Source organism: Phodopus roborovskii, unplaced genomic scaffold (genome assembly GCF_943737965.1).
Source record: "Phodopus roborovskii unplaced genomic scaffold, PHOROB, whole genome shotgun sequence".
In the NCBI taxonomy this organism is placed as follows: domain Eukaryota; kingdom Metazoa; phylum Chordata; class Mammalia; order Rodentia; family Cricetidae; genus Phodopus; species Phodopus roborovskii.
Window position 1 is genome coordinate 19,133,217 of NW_026126567.1, and position 23,871 is coordinate 19,157,087.

At 45.1% G+C, this 23,871-nt stretch overlaps 1 protein-coding gene across 1 annotated transcript in view; it reads right to left on the reverse strand.

The window, feature by feature from the left end:
- Ncald (neurocalcin delta) overlaps positions 1–10,508 on the reverse strand; it is a 230,945-nt gene extending 220,437 nt beyond the window's left edge. Inside the window, exons 1-2 of the mRNA XM_051202756.1 lie at positions 10,433–10,508; positions 361–417 (exon numbers count right to left, since the gene is read on the reverse strand). The gene's annotated coding sequence lies outside the window, so the exon portion shown is untranslated. The remainder of the gene's footprint in view (positions 1–360; positions 418–10,432) is intronic.
- Positions 10,509–23,871: the final 13,363 nt, after the last annotated feature.

Consider the following 23,871-nt stretch of genomic DNA (forward strand, 5'->3'; position numbering starts at 1 on the left):
CTGGAACAAGACGGACAGACAGACATGATTGCTGGTTCTAGCCCAATGACCCAGGGGCTCATTCTTACTCCCTTCTTGCCTTTCTACTTCCTCCTTTCCCCTTCTTTCCCTGACCACATGCAGTTAAGCTGTCTTTAAGTAGCAATGTAATTGTTTTTCACGATCAAGTGAAATTATGAATTTCCATTCTTAAAATTATTAGGACGCTAGAACCTAGGGCTATTGAGATGGCTTATTGGGTAGACATTTGACACCAAGCATGATGGATTAAGTTCAATCCCCAGAACTCACTGCAGCAATATGCAAACACACACACAGAGGGTGGGGGAAGTTAAGGGGCAGAAAGTTTGAGTAACTTACCAAGGACCATCCAAGGTGGCTTTCCTCTTCAGCTCAGGCTCTTGCTAGCTACTCTACCTGTGGTCGACCACAAGGACAGTGAGAAAACTCGTTTTTAGAATAATGAAGCAAGATAATCTATAACTGCATACTACAGGGGGGAAAATGACAACAAACTGTCCCCTTGCCCCAAGAATACATGTGCGTTACTACCCAGACCCTTTCTCTGCTGCAGCAAGTACTTGGAATGCCACACCCCTAAATTAGCAAAGTTGATCATTAGCTCCAGTCAGCAAAGACCTTTGAGTGACTGCGCCTCCTAATGACAACACCTGCTATTAGTTAACTAATCGAACCGCTAGTTAGTGATGGGAAGGACAGCACAGAGCTAACTGCTAATTGGCTAATGAGCCGGTGTCCCCAGGAAGAACACCTTCAACCAGCAGGCACCATGACTTCAGCCTGCAGCCTTGGGAGCATCACTTGATGTCTAAGGAGCAGCACCCTTGGGTGATATGACTATTTTGAGCCAGGAAGTTCCACGGTAGGAAGCAATCAGAGAAGGATGACTCTGACCTAGAACTGGGAAGGGATAAGCCAACCCTGAAGCCCCCCCCCAGTCCCACTGTCACTCCAGCCTCTTTAGGACATGAGGTGGCTGTGTGTTTGAGACATTTTGCATCTCCTAAGCCAAAGGACACAAATTCTTGAGGCAAGACAACTAACGGAACACAAGCTAGAATCAAACCGGTTGGAAGCCTCGGCTCTACCACTGACCATTGGATCTCCCGACTGTGTGTCCTCATTTACACAATTAGAGCACGAGTGGCTTCTACCTTCTAAGACTGATGCGAATGCTAAGTGAAAATCACCACCCAGCACCCCACAAACGAAAGAGATTCTTCGGACTGAGACTGAAATAGTGCCGGGGACATAGACGACATTAGCATGAGTGCTGTACTTTTCAAAGCAATCGCTCCAGGACCGTCTCCAAACAGCATTTCTTCTCTAAAGGTTCCTTTGTTCTGTACATGCTCAGATCTTCTCTGGAATTGCCTTTAGCATCACTGTCCTTGCTGGTCCCTTTCCTGAGTGATCATTTGTATTGAGACAGGCATTTTTTTTTTTTTTTTTTTGGTCACACACGAAGAATGAAGTCCCCCAGGCTAGCATCCATTCCTGTCCCCAGCTCTATTGCTTGCCACTTACTGTTTCTCCATCTTCTGCATTCAGAGCCCCATTGTTCCTTGGCCCGGCAGCACCACTCTGTTCCCAGGGCTCCTCGAGGCCCCCTGCTCCTGGGGGAATCTCAGAGCCTGGTTTCCATGGTCCACACAGAAGTAATCCCATATATCTGCCAAGCCTCAGTCTACACATCAACACTTCCTGACTCTTCTGTGCTGCTGAGCTGTTTGCTGGTTAAGAACACAGATGTGGGGGGCCAGACTGCACAGGCAAGGGCTGAAGGGTTCAGAGAAGCCTGCTCAGAGGCCTCCCTGCCTCACTCCAGATTCTCCTCTGCCATGTGTCACTAACTTAGTGACATCAGGGCAGCTACCTCGCATTCCTAAGTCTCAGGTCCCTCCTCAGTAAGCGTTACTCCAAGGTTTATTTTTCAGATTAGAGAGAGCGCTAGGAGAGTTCCCAATAAATGTTTGTCTAATAAAGTCCAAGGCCCTGGTGTCTTGGCAGGGTGAGCAGGAAAGATTATTCAACCCTTTTGCCTCTCAGTTTCTTTACTTAACAACAAGAGTAAGAAAACATCACCTACTTCTCCTATTGTTGGAATTAAATAAGATAATGTATGTGATTTGCTTAGGGTATGATATATACAGAACTTTATACATTATAGAATTTCAACAAAATGGCATGCTTAGTCATATATGGAGCCACATAACTCTAATCCTAGCACTTGGAAGATAGAAGCAGAAGGGATCAAGAGACCAAGGCCAGCCTGAGCTACACAGCAAACTCAAAGCCAGCCTGAGCTAAATGTGACTCTGTCTCCAAAAAAATATAATGCAAGAAAAACAAAAACAAAATGGCATATTAAAAATTAAGAACAAGGGAAAAACCTCTTCTTAGCTCTATTACAACACATGCCAAACAATGATAGCCTAAACGGGGAATTTCCCGGAGAGACGCTGTGCATTATTTCCTCTACTTTGATAGTAAAGCAAATTCAGCTGATAAGCAGCATGTGAAATAGGACCTGGAACTTAAGCAAAAGCCACAGCTCATAAAACCATGATTCATAACACAGACAACTATGCAAACCATGGCATGCAAGACAAACTCGGTTCAGACATATAACACACGCTCACTCAGACCCTCTGGCTCTCAACACGACAGCAATAAAATCCAACCACAGCTCTGCACAGGTACACATGCTAAAGATGAGACTTCTGGTTGTTAGTGTGCAGAATCTGACTGGCCTGTAGTACTAGACACTACCCATGTTCTTTCCAACTCCACAGCATCCCAGGACATAGTCCTTTCCTGCTACAGCACCATAATGAACCCAGCTTTGTCTATGACGTTGTGTTCCCCCATAGTCTTTCTTGGTAGGACTTAGTATGTTGTAAATGCCAAGTATTTGAACCAGTGCCAGGTATTAGGTCGCTGTGCAGTAAATCATACCCTGAATTAAGATTAGAGTAATAATTTCATATAACGTGAAAATTCTAAAAAGAGCCATTGTAGTGGCATCTTGTCTTGTCAGTGAACTTGAAGAATGGGCCACACCCTTTGGGCATGGTTTTAGGTGTGGATGTGATCCCTTTAAAGTAGAGTTGCTACAGGCACATGCTCTCTTGGGTGGTGAAGAGCATTGGAAGGGCAGAGACTGCATCTTCTGGAGCAGGAAGGCTGCGGTAGTTCTTATTATCATCTGTGTACGTGCTTCTCTAATAAATTCCTATTTATCTTTATCTTGGGTCTGGTGAACGCATTTAAATCCCGCCTTTAAACCATAGTATTTTGAAATATCAGAGGCCTCATCAGCAACCAAGGAAGGACTATGTCCATGGTTTTCCAAGCCATACACCTTACGGAGCTATATGGAGTGGAAATATAGAATAAAGAATGTGATTAGAAATCTGATTATCCCTGTACATTGATAGCTAATAAGTACAATGCCTGCCATCCAGGAAGTCACAGGCTAATCAAGGACACAGTGTAAAACCAGCAGGGTGGCTGTTTGTCCTTCCTACAGCACCTTGCACTGGGTCTTGCCCATAGCATTTGCAAACAGAAACTTCTGGTGGTTTCAGACAGAGGATTTATTCTGTCAACTGCGACTGTAAACTGGATGAGAGTTTCTATCAAGAGGCCTGATACATGAGATGGTCCAGGAAGCCTATAGGTAGCAGAAGCAAGGGACACAGTGAGCACACAGGTAGGCTAGAAGCTCTGTCTACTGAGCTAACCATGAGAAAGGGAATGGATGTCCTCTGAAGAACTAAGAAGTACAAGAATGGTGGCCAACTGACTTTGAGGGAATGTGAAAGACAACAGAACTCAGGCTGGGCTGCGATTGCCACCTACTGACAAAGGAGCTGTCTTGAAATCAAGCAAATGGCACTGAAAAGGTCGCAGACCTTCTCTATATTGGAGCCAATGCCAGAAGTCTTGGGCCACAGGCAGCTAGCATGGTGTAGCATCAGTCACCACCACCACCCAACTCCCCTACCCCCGTCTACTTTGGTATCTCACACAGGTCAAATCAAGACAACAGCAAAGGTCCATTTGCTTAGAGTAAGTAACTGTAAGCCACTGATTGGGTCTAGCTACTTGGGAAACAACAGCAATGCTTCTGTAAAGCATGCTAGACAGATTTATTTTTAGCTTTGTTTAAAACTTCAATTAAGTTTGTGTAAGCAATGAGAGTCAAGGACCCTTGACCTCTTCCTGGGCTGGTTGTCCATTTTTTTTTTTTTAAACCTTTTTACTCAATATTTTCCTGTAGGCGACATGGCTGGAGACAAAGAAAAAGCCAGGCACCCTTTCTGGGCTAAGGAACAACAAAAGCAAAGCTTGGCCCTTGTAAGAGTCTACAGGAATGTACAACGTAAATACTAATATTTTAACGAGCATCGTTTTTCTTTGCAGGGACTTTAAATAAAGGTAGATTTGCCTAATAAGAATCTATCACTAATATGGGAAGGAAACCTGAGGCTATTTAGAACAAACATTGCCACAGTAAATGGAGGCTGGCACAGAGATGCATCCACACCTTAGGAGAGCAGCTGGTGCTATGGTTTCTCAGAGGTCACCTACCAGGAAAAGAAGAATCCAATATGAATTTCTTTTCCTGGGGCTGTGTTGCCCTGTGTCACTATCTGAACGTGCAGCTAAAGAAGACACCTCCAGGTCCCTCTCCTAAAATGCCACTCTGACCCTTTCTGCTTCTCCCAGGCTCACACCAGGCCTGCAGTGACCCTGACACAAAGTTCTCTGAGAGTCTTTTAAGGTCACACGGTATCTGTTTTCAAATAACCTGCAACTAGGGTAAGAGAGCACACAAAGACCCAAAATGGGTCTTTCCGTGGCTGAAGCATTTTGAACCTATTTTCATTAAATATTTCATGCACAAATAACCAATGAACAACTGAAATGATCATTTGGTAATTACATTTAGCGCTAACAGAAACAACCCATTAGGGCAATGGTAGCACACAGGCCGAGATTTGAACTCTGAAAATGCCCGTTGGGGCAACTGCTGGGCCCCCTGCTTCAGAGGCCTTACAGGCTTCTTCGGTCTCAATGTTGCTAATGGATGACATCTTTCTCAATATTCCAAGAGGCTAAGCAACTCAAAGACATAGGGCTTTCCATGAACTATGACCTCAACAGGTTAGGGGAGGAGGGCTTCTTTAAGAAGTGGATTTCCTTATTAGTTTACAATAACTAATTTACATTCCCTCCGAATCTAAATTTATAATCACCTGGACCAGTGGAAATGTTGAGTTACAGTGGGACAGTTAGCTGGCATCTGGGGGGAAGCAAGTGTTCTGTTTCAACGGGCCAGTTAGCTGGCCTCCAGCACACTTGCTCGGGGCACCTCCCCTGACTGGCACCATGCACACTCCCTTGCCATCTCACTTCCCTTGCTTCATCAATGGAAAACCCACCCACTATGGGCTGCTGTTCCCTCACTCTCCTCACACTGAACGGTCTGGTAACAGCCAAGGCCCCTCACCCATGTGGCTTCAAAAGTGCTGTTTGCTAGTAACTACAACATTTACTGGACAGCTTTTTCCTTCCACCCTTTGAACCAAGATAAGAATGGCTTCCCACTCCTGCCGATTTCTGGCCAGAACTCCTAGGATCATGCCCACAGGTCTGCAGTAGCCCTTTCTTGAACTTTCTTCATTTAAACCCTGGGAAGGAGTCTCCATCCTGCCAAAACCCCAGTGCAACGCTGTCTAGATGAATGGAGAACAGCTTCTCTCCTGGAGAAAGCAGAGGAGCTAAAGGACAAGACCCACACATATCTGAGACATGTATTTCGGGGTGGGGTGGTCACAAATTCCCTACAGAACCTTCTGTTTGGGCAAATCTCATGTATCTAATGCCCCAAAAATGCAAGCCAGATTGATATTCAACCATTTAAGTTCCTATTCCTCATCTGAAACAAAGAAATCTCACCCACCATCCAAAACCAAAACACCACAGCAGAAAACACAGCCCCCTTCAGACATATGACACAGTCTTGCTTATTTGATTTCATTACTTTGCAGCTCGAATAAAAAGCAAATTGATTTTCAGAATCTTCTCTTCCAGAATTTAACTTGCTCAGAGGAGTCCATCATTCTTTCAAAACCCAGAGCCAAGTAACAAAACAGGGCGGGGGGGGGGGGGGGGGGAAGCACCATTCTATGCAAATGTTTCCAGGTTGTCTATTTCACTCGAAAAGCCTGCTATCAATTCCACGACTGCCTGAGGTGATGCTTCGTTTTTTCGGTCTGGATATTTGTCTACTTAGGTGGATGCTGCAGTTTTCATTATGTTATTAAACTTCCATCAGAATAGTTGCTGAACCTGCCACATGTTGATAAACTAGACAATTTCCAAGGCTAAATGAAAATGCATTTGACTCTCCACATTTCCCTTTGTGTCTATGACCAAGGAGATGAAAATCCTCCCCCCCCCCCCCCCCCCCCCGCAACCATTGCCACCACCATGCCCTCCAGTGTCATGTTGGGTTTACTAACATGAGGCTGATGCAGGAGATGCAGAGGGAGACTCAGGTCTATCTTCCTCCATACACTGGACCCAGAGCTCCTGATCTAAAAGTGGCTTCTCCTACACACGCCTGACAACCGCTCTGCTTCGGCAGTCTCTGCTCCCCGCACCACACCCGCACTGCATGCCAAGGAGAGTAACACTTTCCATTGTAGACAGCCCCTGGTTGCCTTAACAACCTCCATCTGTTTCCTTAATCCCGTCTCCACCTCTGGAAATAACAGTCTGCTCCATTTTCTCCAGAATGTTCCAGTGTGTGCCCTACGTGCTCTGCTAGGTCCCTGACTGATGAGTGCTTAACTTGGGAGAAGGGTGCAAATGTACTAGTCAAAAGGAAATGACATTTGTTAAAAGCATAGAAAGACCATGCAAGACAGAAAGCTAAGGACTCCGAACAGCTAAGTCTCAAGTGACATCCAAGACTGAACAGAGAAGAGGGGCATTAGTGGGCAATCTAGGGCAATCTGAGCTGCCTGCAGCTTACTTCTATTATACATACGTCAGCTTATTAGTTTTGAAAATGCATTGTGTTACTCGAGACATTAGGGGAAGTTAGAGAAAGAAAATTTGGGAACCCTGCACTACCTTTCCAGCTTCTCTGTAAATATCAAGTTATTCCAAAATGAAGTCTTTTTCGTTAAAAGTGTATGTGTGTGTCTGTGTGTATGTCTGTGTGTGTGTCTATGTCTGTGTCTGTGTGTGTCTATGTGTGTACGTGTATGTGTCTGTGTGTCTGTGTATATGTCTCTGTGTGTCTGTGTGTGTGTCTATGTCTGTGTCCGTGTGTGTCTGTGTGTGTCTGTGTGTCTGTGTATGTGTCTATGTCTGTGTGTGTGTGTCTGTGTGTATGTGTCTGTGTGTGTCTGTGTGTGTCTGTGTGTATGTGTCTGTGTGTGTGTTTGGGTAAGAACATGAGAGTTGAGGTGTCCACAGGAGCCAGAAGAAGGAGCTGAATCTTCTGGAGCTGGAGTTACAGATAGTTGTGAGCTGCCCTACATGGGTGCTGGGAACTGAACTCAGACCCTCTGCAAGAGCAGTAAGTGCTCCTTCCTAACTGCTGAGCCATCTTTTCAGTCTCCCCCCCAATAAAATCTTTATTAAGGAAAAGAAGATCCCCAGCCCCCGAGTCGGAGTGTTAGCAGCTCATCCTTAATTGGTTATCTTGAAAATTATTGTCCTGCTGAACTTAGAAAATATTAACCCAGGTTGAGATAAAGATGGAAGCAATTATTTATTAATGCTAAATCACAACATAATTACTTGACATTTAAAGAAAAGAGCCAATTGAAATTATGTCAGAGTTCATCTTCTCTTCCAGGTAGTTGGAATGACTCATCCCTCAACCAGTTGATGAATTCAGTTTCTTACAGTAAAAAAAAAAGAAAGGTACAGGCAACTGTAGAATGTGACAAAGAGACAGTTGAGTCCGGCTATTTCTCCCTCCCTCTTACATCAGAATGACTGCATCCCCTGGCTCAGGGCATCCCCTGGGTCAGGCCAACCAAACACACTTTTTTCATCCCTCGGCAGGGAGTCTGTCTAGGAGAAGATTTTGAGTTCCCTGAGGGCAGGATCGAGAAGTTAGCTTTTTCTTGTGATTGCCTGCAGCTCAGTTCAATGGATTGAAAATATGTGTTTTACCTCTTACTCATATTCATTTCAGGTGGGGTTCTTAGGTTCAATGTTTTCTATGATTTTCGCAGATATAAGAGGTGGAATGTGAGGCTAGCATTGCTTTTACCCTTCCTTCCTTCCTTCCTGAAGACAGGGTGGGGTGGTTTGGATGAGAATGGCTCCATAGGCTCATAGATTTGAACGCTTGGTCTCCAGGGTGTGGCACTATTTGAAAGGATCAGGAGGTGTGGCTTTGTTGGAGGAAGTGTGTCACTGGGGATGGGTTCCAAAACCTATTCCAAGTCCAGACAGTCTCTCTTTCTGCTCCTTCTCCAGAACCATGTCTGCCTGTGTGCTACCACACTTTCTGCCACGATGACAGTGGACTAACCTTCTGAAACTGTAAGCCGGCCCCAGTTAAATGCTTTCCTTTATAAGAGTTGCCATGGTCATGTTCAGAACACTGACTGAAACATGGGGTCTCACTACGTAGCTCTTGTTGGCTTGGAATCCACTATGTAGACTGAGCTGGCCTAGAACTCACAGAGATTTGTCTGCCCCTGCTTCTTGAGAGCTGCCATAAACACCACCACATCTGGTTCATTACAGAATTATCCTGTATGTCAGAAGGACGCAACAGGAAGCCAAATGACCTGGCTTGGAGGAGCTTAAAGCAAACTGGGGGGGGGGGGCATGGGAGGGGAGAGAGACAATTCTCAACCAAGCTCTGGGAGCTCCCCTCTCCTCCTCCTGTCTTTCCCACTATGATCAGGCAACCTGAGACTGAACAGGGACAGGAAGAGCCGGCTAGAGCTCCAACTCTGCCTTCAGGTAAGATCTGGTTTTAAAGGAGGCATTTCTGAGTTATGACTATGTCACCCCAAGTTGGGCTGCTCTGAGATATTACTTTGAATTAAAGGCATTAAAAAAAAAATGCAAGATCATCTTGACCTTCATTCTGCCTCCTTAAAACCAGAATTTAAATTTGCCACATGTAAGGTATCATTGTATACCAACAAGAGGAAAGGGTACAGATTGAAAACAAACAAACAAAAACAAAAATTCCTCTCTGCCTCAGGGAGGATATTACCCACCCCCAAACCCTCCTTGTAGTTCAAACAAGAATGGTTAAATGCATGCTTGGCATGGCCGAGTGTTGCATGAATGTCACACAATAGAAATTAATGACTTAAACAGTCCCTGCCTCCTAACTCTAAGGCAAAAAGCTGGTGGTCCAGGGCCTTTCCGTGCAGCAAAGAATTTCAAACAATAAGAATTTATAAAACCCAATCCTTTCAATAATTGAGCTAGAAATTAATGGGAATTAGATTAGCATCAAAGAATTGTTTTATTAAGAGTAAAAAAAAGCATCATACTCTCGCCTCTGTGTGAGAATCTGTTATACATTAGTTGGAGCAACAAGGGTGCAGAAAACGGAGGGCGGTAGGGAAGGGCTTGTGGGATGGAGCAGATGCAGCTCAGGTTTCACAGCAGCTGTACAGGGTAAGCATGTTTAGAGATCTAACTCAGAATGAACACAGAATTCAATACCTCACTGTGCTGGAGACTTTCATTAAAGCCAATTTTTGATGCTCTTGTCCAAAATAAGCGGGGGAGGGGGAAGCTTAATAGATTTATTCATTCACTTCACGATAGTAATCCGTCTATCATCTATCTATCCCGTAGTACCGAGTTTTGAACCTCAGCTACACCTAACAAATTTTATCTTCAAAACAGAAACAAAAAACTCCTCCACCAGAAGGGAGAGGTGGCTCTTGGAGAAGGCAAACCTGTCTTGGTAGACTCAGTTTTGCTCCTGAATAAACAGGATGTCTCAACTGCTCTAACCACTCCTGGAATGTGAAAGGATTTGTAGCCAGCCAGGGTCATTCACATTTCCGTCTTATTCAGAAAGAAGCCTTCAGATTAGAGATGAAAGGAAAGCTGCCGCCAGTCAAAGCAAAGGTACACAAGCCACGGGGCAGTTTTCAGCAGAAATCTTGAGAAAGATTATTCTAGAGAGGAGTTTTGAAAATCAGTTTTACTGTCTCAGATAAACGCTGTTTCTATTCTCGGCCTTGGAGGTAGAAAATGTTCCTTCAAACAGTTTGCTGTCTTTGTCTGGAGAAGTCAATGAGCTTCCAAAGGATGTCTTTGGATGCCATGGTAACCACATGATTCCGGTCAAGTCTATCATGCCTAGGGTACAGTTTAAGGAATTTGAAAATATTACCTGAGAAACTAAGCATTGGGGATGCATGCCACTGGCAGGAATAAACGGGACTTGGGACACACTCACTTCTAGGCTCTTGGGCTTGCAGCACCTGAGAATTACAATGAAATGTGATGTTACCTCAAAGGACTCATGGATGGTGCAAGCCAATTACAAAATACTTAAGAATTGTGGCTGGGGGGGATGTTTCAGGGTTAACAGCACTTGTTATCTTTGAAGAGGAGCCAGGCTTGGTTCCCAGCACCTACATGGTGGCTCACAACCATCTGTAACTCCAGTTGCAGGGGAGCCTACATCCTCCACTGACTTCCGCAGGCACTGAACAAACACGATGCATATACACTCAGGCAAACACACACATCTGCCGGGCAGTGGTGGCTCAGGCCTTTAATCCCAGCACTTGGGAGGCAGAGGTAGGCAGATCTCTGTGAGCTCAAGGCCAGCCTGGTCTACAGAGCAAATGCCAGGAGAGGCTCCAAAGCTACACAGAGAAACCCTGTCTCAAAAAAATAAAAAACAAAACAAAACAAACAAACAAAAAACACATCTAAAATAAACTTAAAAAAAAAAAGCTTTAAACGAATATACTGGGGCTGAAGAGGTGGCTCAGTGGTTAGAAAGCATATACGTTCTTCCACATCCACCCTGGTTAGCTTACAGCTGTCTGTACTCTGGCTCCAGAGGGATTGTCCTTCTCTGATCTGCATAGATACTGCACGTGTGTGTGTGTGTGTGTGTGTGTGTGTGTGTGTGTGTGTGTGTGTGCATGTGTATGCGCGCACATGAACATACGCACATACACACACTAAATACATTAATAAAATCTTCAATTAAAAAATTTAAATACAAGAATATAGAGTATGATATCACAGATATCTAACTTTTTATATTCAGTTTTTGAATTAAATTGTTTTCTCTAGTTTTTCCTGTGACTTTAGGTGTGGAAGTCTCTCAGGAAGCATTGTACAGACATAGTAATGAAACCAGGACATGTAGCTCAAGCTGCTCACTTGGGCCTGCAAACCCTGAGGCGTGAGAGAACACTTGGTCTGTACAAGGGACCAAGCCTCTTGTTTACTGGCGAGACAGAGGCTCAGCTGCCATGGAAACTCCCAAAGCCTCTTGGGATGGAAGCACGTTCTGCCCTTGGAAGTGATGTAGGAAATAGCTCTCGGATGAGGCACTTACTCTTCCCTGTAGTGTGTCTAGTGAGTTAATACCACATAAGATTGCCTCACAAACCACACAGAGGCCCCCATAGCACACACAAACAGCTAAATTATTTTCATGTTTATAAAATAATCTCAATCACTGAAACCGACTGGTTAATTGTCACAAATCCCATGAATGAGGTAAACTGCCATGGCATCTGTCTGATTAATGTGCTAAGAACACCATACCGCACCAGGAGGAGGCATGGAAGAGCCTACTGCCTGACCTTAGTTTAGCTTTAACTGAGGAAGCAAAGCCAGACACATGGGAAATACATCCTGCAATGTATGATGTCCCGAGTAAGCATTCCATCAAACAATGGCCACTGTGAGGAGTGGCATGTCCATGAAAGGGTGCCTATATGGGTGCCCCTGATGGAGGCATTCCCTTAACCCAGCAACAGACCTCCTCAGATCTGGGTGTGGACCACTGTCCTGGCAGCAGATTTTTGCCACAGGCTGCCAACCTCATACCAGATTGGCAGGAACAAACCCGATGTCGCCTGATTTGGCTACAGATGTAATAACATCTGACAAGAGGCTGATTGGGCAGCACACGATGCTATTTCCTCTAATTAAGGAACTCTCGAGAAAAGCCCAAAATAGCCACAAAGCACTGTCAGCAAAGCAATCAGCGGTGACAATTATCTGTCAACTTAAACTCCTGGGTGAGCCTTGGTGAGGAGCTGGACTCGTTGCTAGAAATGTGCAATCAGCCTGGAAGCAGAAGTCAGGGGTAACAAGGACACAAAGCAGAGGCCAAAGCCTGCTGCTCATCAGTGGCAAGCTCTCCCCAGGGGAGGGGAGTAGTAGTTTGCTGGCTAGAGGAGCTGCTGCCCAGTCTAAGGGTCTGTGTGTGTGTGTGTGTGTGTGTGTGTGTGTGTGTGTGTGTGTGTGTGGGTGGGTGGGTGGGTGGGTGGGTGAGTGCGTGTTAGAAGGCTTTGTAAAATAATCAAATGAAGTAGCTTGAAGTTCACCAGCCATGACCTGGGGTGTTGCCACATCCCGAATCACTCTATCCTTTACCTGGAGCCATGCTACCCATTCTTTGACATCTACAAGCAGAACATGGCCACTCTTTACATGGATACCAAAGTTTACCATACATGCATTCTCCCTCCATTGCTTCCATAACCAACTGCCATTTATACTATGAGGTTATCAGGAGCAAGAGTTGGGGAGCTTATATAAAGCAAGAAATATGGTCCAGAGTGGCAGTTTGAAGGAGAATGTCCCCTGTGGTGGTTTCAAAGAAAATGGCCCCCAAAGGAGGTATGGCCTTGGAGGAAGCGTGTCACTGTGGGGGCAGGCTTTGAGGTCTCTTTTCTCAAGCATCCCTCAGTGTGACAGCCAGTTTATTTCCTGTTGCCTGCAAGATGTAGGACTCTCAGCTCCAGCACCACATCTGACAGCATGCCACCACGCTCCCTGTCATGATAATGAACTGAACCTCTGAAACTGCAAATGAGCCACTGCAATGAAATGTGTTCTTTATAAGAGTTGCCATGGTCAAGGTGTCTCTTCACAGCAATGAAAACCCTAAGACACCCAATCATCATAATACATAATGATACATAATAATCAAATTGTACCTGTACGTACAGAGAGACGAGGAGACTTTTTTTACATTTGGTAGATAGAGATAGATAGAGATATAAAATGGCTATTATTAGGAGGTACATCATCTCTCCTTCCTAACATTTCTGCCTAGACACAGAACTAAACAATGTATGTCTCTTAAAACTCTCTTTCCATTCAATGAATTCTTTCATTTCTCAAGGAAGCAACTTGTAGACTTGTGTCCAGACTGCACACTGGTAAGTTCATGCAAGTCTGGGCAATCAATCCTTTCTTTCCTCTGTTTCTGGTCTCAGTCACCTGTAGTTTTTTTGTTTTGTTTTGTTTTGTTTTGTTTTGTTTTGTTTTTTTCAATGAAAGGTCTCAGGAGGAATGATGATAGAGGGGTTGATCATACCTGGACCTCCACACAACTAAAACCCAGCACCACTTCTTGTAAAGCTAACATGTGGCCCCTGTTGATCTATCTGGCTCCAGTTCCACGTCAATAGCGAACCCAGACCTGATCACCTTTGCAGTAAGAATATACTTAAAGCCTGAAGTTATCAGCCTCTCCTGCAGCCAAGAGTGACCACTGAGACTAAGCACAGTCCATTGGTCCATGCAGTTAGCACAAGCTTTACCTGAGCTAACTCGGCTATGAAGAAGTGTGGTCTGCAGCTTCCCTGGCTACTTGCTCAGAATAGGTATGATGGTGTCAAGTTGAACGCAGTACATTATACTAACTCAATGATAGTTACCAGAACACTTTGACTGCAAGTCTGACTGAGGGGCATGGATATGGAAACCTTAGAATCCTGGCACACAGAAAAAGACAATAGGAATCCCAGCACACAGAGAAGGACAAGAGAAACCCCAGGATACAGAGAAGGACAAGAGGGAAATAGATACTATGGACACCAGCTCCCCTTGTTCTTTTCTGCCATGAGAGGAAAGGGGAAAACATATAAAATAGGAAATGGAGGTAACAACAAATTTGACCTTTATTGGAAGTTAAGAAAATAGTGTGAGCATGCACCTATCATTACATAACAAGACGTTCAAGGTCAGGAAGACCAGAGAGCTGGGCACCCTTTTTAAGAGTTAAAGCCTCATAGAGAAATTGGCTTCTTGACTAAGGTGGAGAAAAAGGCAGAACTTCTCTTAGGAGGAGAGAGGCACATGTGTCTTTATCTATTTGTGCTACTATTGTAACACAATACCATAGATGTAGTAGGTCATAAAAACAGACCAAACAAAACACAAGCTTTTCTCACAGATGAGTGTAGAGGCATAAGTGTTTAATCCCAGCACTTGGGAAACAGAGGTAGGAGGATCTCAGTAAGCTCCAGGCCATCCAGGGCTACATTGTGAGATTCTGCCTCAGAACTAACAATAGGCATTTCTCACAGCTCTAAGGGATAAAAATTCCAAGACAAAGTACTATCAGATTGGGTGTGTGATGGCTCAGAAACAGTCAACGACAGATTCCATCGGCTTCCTTTTCCAGGGCACTAAAGTCATCTGTGAGGACTTTGCTATGCTCTAGTCACATCCCAAGAGTCCCATCTCTAAATCCCTTTTGCGACTGGATGTCAACACATGCATGGGGGGTGGGGGGGAACACCACAGTCAGACCACAGCAGGGGGCTCACCCACAATCACTTAGAAGAGGGAGCCCCAGAAACATTATTGTTAGAAGAAAGAGCTGAGCTTCTGAGAGCTAGGACAAAGTTCAAAGAACTGTGGCAAATAAAGCTCCAGACATGTAGACCAGTGATAATTGTTCTGTTAAATTGAGTAATCTTACTATGAAACACATTTAAATGTTTTAATTCTGTGCCTTATACCCCGGGGTATCCTCAAGTAGAGTTGCCTTCACAATATTTTGATATGAAGGATTTTAATCTTATTAGTAGAAGTGCATGCAACTCTAAAAAATAGAAATAGTGATTATGTAAAATACTGCTTCTCAAACATTCAAGTGCCTAAGAATACTCTCATTAGTCTTTTGAAATGAGGAAATGACTCATTAGATCTGAGGTAGGCTCTGCAATGCTGTACCTCCTTTCTAAAGTTCCGTGTTGCCATACCCTTCCCCACATTGAGGCCTGAGCCCAGGTCCCTGTGCTTGCTGGCAAATGCCCTACTACTGGCCTACATTCACCCCGGCCCACACTTCTGTATGTGTAATAAGCTTTCAGGGGACGCTGTTTGGGTGACCCCACAATGGCTACTGGAGCTACTGGAGTGAACTGAGATGAGCATGGCGCAGTAGTGGCCCACGCCTATAATCCCAGCTCTGGGGAGACTAAGATATGATTGCTGCCGCAAGCTAGAGATTAGACTGTGCTAAACAACGGGTGTCGGGGCAACCTGGGCTACAGGGTGAGACCCTGTCTCAAAGGCAAACGAGGGAGGGAAGAAAGGTGTTGAGGAGCTGAGGTGACTTTCTCCAAACTGCCTTAAATCACTAAGCTGTGTCTAGAATTAGGATGAAACACACCTCAGCCTCAGTAGTAATCCTTCTTCTGGACTTTTCACTTCACAAGCCGCCTCTGTGGAGCTGGGAGCTGTAGTGCCTGCTCTCTCTCTCTCTCTCTCTCTCTCTCTCTCTCTCTCTCTCTCTCTCTCTCTCTCTCTCTTCTCCCTCCCCCCACGCTGGTTTTTCGAGACAGGGTTTCCCTGTGTAGCTTTGGAGCCTGTCCTGGAACTTGCTTTGTAGACCAGGCTGCTGTTGTCTCGTTCTTACCTTAATTTTTAGTTGTCTCTTTCTCATATCCCTTCCACAAAAACATTTAAAGAGTTGGAAAAAACCAGCCATTCTCTTTTCCTTACCTCACACCCAAGGATAATCTCTCCTATTGTGTCCCACCACTGCAGGCCTGAATTTCCTAGGAGTCAAGAAAGAAAAACGTCAAATACTGCAACTCAGGAAAAGAGTATGGTTTGAGCCCTCAGTTGTCTATTAAACTTTAGGCTCTGATTTTTCTTTTTCTGTTTGTTTTGTTTCATTTTCCAAGGTAGGGCTTTTCTGTGTAGCCCTGGCTGTCCTGGAACTCACTCTGTAGAACAAGATGGCCTCTAACTCATAGCTCCAACTGCCTCTGCCTCCCAAGTACTGGGACTAAAGGTGCGTGCCGCCACCACTACCCAGCTAGGTTGTAATTTTTATTGTTTTTTTCTTCTTTTTTTTCAAGTTTTGTTTATTTCTTGTTATGAGTAGTTTTCCCACCGGCCTAGTCCCAGTGCCATGCTATCCCCAAATAACACACAGAGACGCTGTATTAGATATAAAGCTGTTGGCCTATTACTAGCATTACTTATTGGCTAGCTCAGTGTTAAATATTAACCCATTTCTATTAATCTAAATGTTTCCACGTGGTCTTGGCTCACCGGAGAGAGGGTCCCGACCTCTATTCTCTTGGTCCTACATTTTGAATCTCCTCCCTACTTTTTCCTCCTGCCTATCTTGCTTTGCTTTCCTGTTGGCTAACAGTGCTTTATTTATTAACCAATATGAAAAAAGTATTTACAGAATGGCATCTCCCATCAGTTTCTGATTGGCATTCTTCATTTACAAGCAAATTTTTCCTTTAATGCGAGTGATTATTTAAATTCTTTAAATCATACACAGCTGCATGGTATGGAGAGTCGTGGTGAATATCACTCTTACGATAAAGACTTGTGTCTCATCCTAAGCCCACCAGAAGGCAATGGTCCCAAGGCAATTCTAAGAATTAACTTAAAAGTTGCACGCCTCTCCAAGAAGAAAAGGAAACAGAAACTGTCACTGTGGTCAGGACATAGTAAGAATACAGTAAAGAAACAGCTAAAATGGCATGGCATCTATGGGGACAAATGTGGGCTACTCTGCAGCATAGAATTCCTGGGAGCCTCACAGATGTGAGTCTATAAACCCCTCAAACTTTCCCCATGGATTAGTTGTGGTACTCTTTTGAGCTATTACCCGTGGATCTGCAGTGGGTTTCACACTTCCCCCGTGGATCTGCAGTGGCGCTCACTCACACTTTCCCTGTGGATCTGCAGTGGCCTTCACACTTTCCCTGTGGATCTGCAGTGGCCTTCACACTTTCCCCGTGGATCTGCAGTGGCACTCACTCACACTTTCCCCGTGGATCTGCAGTGGCGCTCACTCACACTCTCCCCGTGGATCTGCAGTGACGCTCACTCACACTTTCCCTGTGGATCTGCAGTGGCCTTCACACTTTCCCAGTGGATCTGCAGTGGCGCTCACTCACACGCTCCCCGTGGATCTGCAGTGGTGCTGACTCACACCTTCCCTGTGGATCTGCAGTGGCACTCATGAGGAAGATTAAGGGCAAAGTCAAAGACCGGAGAATGTGCCTCTCTGTAGCTGGAAACCCCATCTCTTCCCAGAATTGTATTTCACGGCGAGACAGAGCTTTCAAACACAGAAGAACAGACCATCTCCTTAGCCCCACTGTCCACAGGGAATAGCTTTGGGAATGGACAAAAGCAAAAGCTTGCCATCAGCCCAGTGGAAGAATGGGAAACTCTCCAGTGATCATGCACTCACACAAAGGAAAAGCCAGAGAGGGGGGGGACTGTCACCTCTCTCCACTTCTCTCCACTCCAAACACCCACAGAAACAAGGCAGAGATCACTCACAAAACCCTGTTTCAAAGGCCAGACACATCAGGCTGCTTAAGAACCAGGCTGGGCCAGGAGAACTGAGGACTCACCAGCACGGTGCCTCTCTAGGCACCACTAGAGGTGAACATTAACAAAGATTCCCCATGCCTAGTAGGTACACAGTCAGCTGAAAGCTAATGATGGAGATCCGACACCGAATGTCGGTACATTAGGCCCAACCAGGAAAAGGGTAGCTGCAGCCTCCACAGTTGCCTAGTGGAGGATTGTGAGCGATTATGAGCCCAGTTTCACCCAGACTCATCGCTAACTACTAACGTTGATAAACTTTAGGGAGACCGGTTTGGCCTCCACATCAGCAGCCGGATGGAACAGTGCCCAGCCTGACTTCATTATCTACTGCTCTTCTGCAAACACTGTCCCACACTTGATGAAAATTACAAGGTGCTTGAAAGGATAGAGATAGGAAAAGACAATCTGTTGTCAAGATAAGGCAAACAACACAGCTCGGTGGAGGTGACGTGTGACACGTTGGAACAGAGGGAGACTTCACGAACATTGTCCAAATAAGTTGAAGACCCAAAGAAAAGAAGGGATAAAATGCAAGCTGGGATGGAGCACCCCAGTGGGTACTGTGAGCTAGAAGAGAATCGAGTGGGAATTCCAGAAATAAAATGTAAAATCGTAGGTGAGGACGTTTGCTGGGCACATACCTGTCATGAAGGAGGGCCAGAATTGCCAGCTTCGGGACAGTCTGGGATACATGGTGAGTAGTCACCAGAGAGAAATAAAAATGTCTTAGAGTCAAGGAAATCTTCCAAGTTATAAGAGAGAGAATGGGTGTCTTGTCCCTCCCCTCTCTCTCTTCTCTTCCCCCCTCCCCTCTCTCTTCAGCTCATGCAGGCTTAAACTCATGGCAATCCCACTCCCTCAGCCTCCTGAATGCTGGAGTCATGGGCATGAGCCAGAATGTCTAAGTTTCTTCTTTCTGGTAATTTCCTTCATTTTGTCCTATTAAAGTATTTTAAGACAGTTTTAATTTTTTTAACTTTATGTATGCGAGTGTCTTGCTAACATGTGTATCTATCTGCTCACCACATACATGACTGATATTCAGGGGCCAGAAGAAGGTGTCAGATCCCCTGGAGTTGGAGTTATACATTGTGAGCTGCCATGTAGGTACTAGGAATGGAACCCGGTCCTCTGAAAGAGCAGACAGTGCTTCTAGCCACTGAACATCTCTCCAGCCCCTAAACACAGTTCCTTCCTTCTTCCTTCCTTTTTCTTTCTTTCTTTCTTTTCTTTCTTTGTTGTTGTTTTTTTTTTTTTTTTTTTTTTTTTTGGTAAAGTTTTCTCAGAAGCATTTCATCATGTTAGAATGGAGAGAACTGTGGTTGTGGCTTCTGCTCCTTAGTTAAGCATTGTATGACTTCAAGATCTCAATCTGTGAGCCAAATGTGGTGGCTCACACTTTTAATCCCAGCAGAGGCAGGTGGAATTCTGAGTTTGAGGCCAGCCTGGTCTACAGAGTGAGTTTCAGGATGGTCAGAGCTACACAGAGAAACCCTGGCTCAGATACACACACACACACACACACACACACACACACACACACACACACACACACAAACACACACACAGAGAGAGAGAGGGAGAGAGAGAGAGACAGAGACAGAGAGAAGAAAAAGAAAAATATTTTAACTCAGTTTGTGTTCAACCATGGTTTAAAAACTGAGAAGGAATTGGATGTAAGCAGCTATACCTCTGTCAGGAGAGAGAGAGAGAGAGAGAGAGAGAGAGAGAGAGAGACTGAGAGAGAGAGAGAGAGAGAGGAGACACATGAGAAGAAAAGCCCTTAATTTTCTCTGGGAATCTGTTCCCTTGTCCGTGTGGCAGAAGCATGGGATTGGAAGATCTATTATCTCAGTGCCCCCCCCCCCCGCAGGAAGACAAGACATGCTAGGATCAGAGCTTTAATGAAGGGGAGTGTTTGTGAGGTGTAGAAAAGGTGGCGTGGGCATCTCCTGCTACTCAAATGTGAACATAGTCCGGAGGACAGGAAGCTCACCAATGTCCAGAAACCAGCCTCCCGGGACCAAGAGTGTGGGGAGGGTAGAAAGCGAGTCCAAAGGATGAAGAGGATACAGCACAGACAAACTCCAAGTTTTCGTCGACCTCCAGTACTCTGTGATCATTTGGGAACAGTTCTGACACACGAGAAGAAATGTCTGAGTGTTTATTCGAAGACCGAGGAAATCCACCAAAGTGTGGTTTCCCCTCATTCAGCGTGTTCAGCTCACGGGCTCTCCTTACTCAGAGTGCACAGATCATGACCACCGTGGTGTAGCTCACCCTTGCCCCTCACTCAGTGCACACTGTGTGGATGGCAGTGCCCACTCTCTGCTCTCAGGAACAGTTGAGTGAACACATCATAATAAACGGTCCTGGTCTTCTCTCACTGAAACCTTACCAGTGTAGTGGCATTCTGTAATGGGCTGGTACGGTGATTTGGATAAGAAATGTTATCCGTGGGCTCCTGTATCGTGGTACTGTTGTACAGGTCACCAGCTGGTGGCGCTGTTTTGTGTTACTGTTGTGGAGCCTTTAGGAAGCAGAACCTAGCTGGAGGAAAGGTGTTACCAGGGGCTCGCTTTGAGGGTATATAGCCAGGCCTCACTTCCTGCTCCCCCTCTTCTATGTGTGACTGAAAAAGTGATTAACCAGCTTCATGCATGTCTATCTGGGGACGGGGGAGGCAGCTATTTTGAGACTAATTGAGATGAAAAGACTCACCCACTGCAGGCTTCACCATTTTGTGGGCTGGGATCCCAAACTGAGTAAAAGATTAAAGCAAACTGAGCACAGGCCTTCATCTCCCTCTACCGCTATGTGGCGGGTAATGACTTACTCACCATGGTGAACTACAACCTGCAACATGAAACGGACAAACAAACAAAAACTCTTTCTTCCTTACGATGCTTTGGTCAGAGCACTTTCATCACCAATCACCCCCTGTCCCATTGCCTTCTTCTTCCAGAAGCAAGACCTTGCATGGCCAGTAATCACCACCTCAAAGACAGCTTCAATCCGGCACAAAGAAAGGACTTTTGGTTGGCAAGCCAGGCCCTCAGCATCTCAGAACATAAACAACAGGAAATTTGGATTCAAACTCACTGCCCTCCCTCATCCTTGTACACACATCGCGACCAGAATGAGTGACGTCTCTGTGAAACAGAGGGATGGAAAGTGTGTCAGGACCCCATAGACACCATGGTTCCTGAACCCTTTCCCACCAATCCAAGATGGCACAAGGCACAAGCCCATCCCTCCTCTCACATGTCCTCTGAAATCTCCCATTCCTTCCCTTCACTGGGCTTTTGCTCCAAGTGTCACCTGGTCTATGTATGCCTTCTCTCCAGTGCCGACCAAGACCCACGGACATCTAGGAGATACTGAGACACTGGGGTCCAGGAAAGAACAAGGCTCACAATTGGAAGGCTCGAGACTCTTTGCAAAGTTTCCCTCAAACACATAGCTGCTTCTGAGGGAGTCTGTAGCATCACCACCTGTCAACAAACTCACAGCAATCCCCAGCACCTGTTAATTTCCTGATTTAGAGGTGATGTTTGCTACAGAGCACATGGGTTTGTGCTGGAACCATTATACTGATGTCCAACTAGAAGCAAGGCCGTCATGCTGGGCTGTGAAAGGCTCTCAGAATAGTGGGGAATCATGCTGGGTTAGAGCAAAAATCCATCTGGAAGAAACAAAAATAAGTTTCCAGAGAAAATCACTTGTTGACCGTCTTCCCAATGAGTCAGATTATTTCCAAGAGTGTCTGTCTAATGAAGGAAGACTCTAACTTTTGGCAAATAATAGAAGGGCAGAAGGAAGCTAGAGACCTGAGCATTTGCCACAGGAGTTCAGGTTGGGGTCAGAGAGGTCATTAATTAGCCAGCCAGAGGACAGTCACCTTATTGCTTAAACCCTCTTTGCAGATGACATTTTCTCCCAGAAATCTGTGTTAAGGTTATCATCAAGGAACCTTCTCAGATCTCAAAATATGTGATCCTCAAACTGGAGAAGAGACATCCAAGTTCAGAGTCCAAGGATTAGACATTGCAAAGTGAAGCGCAGAGGGAGCCCTGCCGTTATCAGCCAGCAGGGCCCCTGCCTGGTAAAGTACAAAGAAGTGCTATGCACTGGCTTGGCCTGATGCCCAAGTCCCCAGCACATTCCCACCTCAGGTCTGGATGATGCCACACAGACGGGCTATCCCATGCATCCCGAGAATGCTCAGCCATAAAAGGCACTCTCCCAAGTGTCCTTCATAACATGATCCAGGACTAGTCCTACTGCACTGTCTTCTTCAGCTGCTGACCCAGCTCAAGGTGAGAACATTACAATTAGATGCTGTGTGGTGTTTGTCATGTCAAGCCTGAGTCTAACTGCTGTTGAGTCTGTATAAAGAAGAAGAAGGAATGCCACATGTTGACTTGTGGATTTCATAGGAAACTGAATGGGAAGAAAATAGACTGTGGCAAGCTTCATTGTAAGATTTAATCCTTAAAAATAAAACAAACAAAACAAAAAGCCATCCTCAACATATTTTCAAATCTTACAAAGTTGAATGTCTCTCAAACACAGACCAAAAAAATGTCTATCACAAGTCTAGCAATATGTCAGTTGTAAAATGCAAACACTCTTTCATGAATAGTTCACATGCCTCCAATTCCCTCAATAAATGCCATATTAACATATCAAAGATATTCAGTCAGGAAGTACTAACTAATCAGCTATTTCATAACAGCAGGCTGGCTCTCCAATGAGCCCTGAGCACTGACCAAGGCATAAAGAATGTACTGTCCTTAATGGTATCAGCTTCTCCTCTTCCTGCATCTTCATCCCATAAGATGCCCACTCATCACATAAACAGGAACCTACACATCATGTGATGTTCCTCCTGCAATTGCTTTCAATTAGAAAATCCTACAGCTTGAGCCTATAGAGCACCCCAGTCCCCCATTCTCCATTCTGGCTACCATTGCTTTAGATCAGTGTGTCCAACCTGTGTCCCATGATCCTTAGGTGTTCCAAAACAACTACGAAAGAGTCTCAACACACTTGTAGACCACAGTATCATACTGCAATGTCAAAAGTAGGATACCCCTGCCTTAGAGGCAGCCTTCATCATCCATTAAGTAGAATATACCATATCTCCCAGATTTTAGTGTCTTCAATGAATTCGTCCATCTTTGAGATCTATCTTTTACAAAGTCAGGTTCAATAAGCCACCCTTGATCATCCTACTCAACCAATTACAGAATGAACTCAAAATTCAACATGGTGGCCTCCCTCCAGGTTTATGAAAGTGCTCACAACTTTCTAGTTACCACACTTGAGACTTCCCATCCTAACATGCCAATTACTCCATGTCACCTCCAATGGGGTCACTCCCTTCTGCCTGTATCTCTGATCTCTGTCTTTATTTCCCCTTTCTCTCTTCTCCCTCCCTCTTCCCCTCCTCTCTCTCTCTCTCTCTCTCCTGTCCTCATTCTCCTCCACTCTCCATCCCTCTGAGAGAGCTATTTCCTCACCGGCAAAGTCACTTCTGCATGGGGGAGACATTTCTCAGCTACCATCCTCTTGCTTGACTTGAATTTGTTCTTCTTACTTGGTTGACTGTGATTCCCTTGGAGATGCTTTTCCTAAGGCCATTTCTCCTGAGAAGCAGTCTTGTGTTTCTCACACATGCCCTTCATTGCATTTACCACCGTGATAGTCATATCTTTATGAGTGTGGCCACTGCCTCAGAGCTTTTCATGTTCAAGGCACTCACCTTTCTCAAGTAGATATTGTTCAGATTCATGTTTATCCCCAGAGCTTAACACAAAACCTAGTGCTTAATACAAGATTATTTTCTAAGATTTTATTTTATTTTAACTACATATATGTGGGAGGATGGTGCATGCAAGTGCAGGTTCCTGCAGAGGCCAGAAGAAGCCATTTGATCCTCTAGGTCTGAAGTTACGGGTA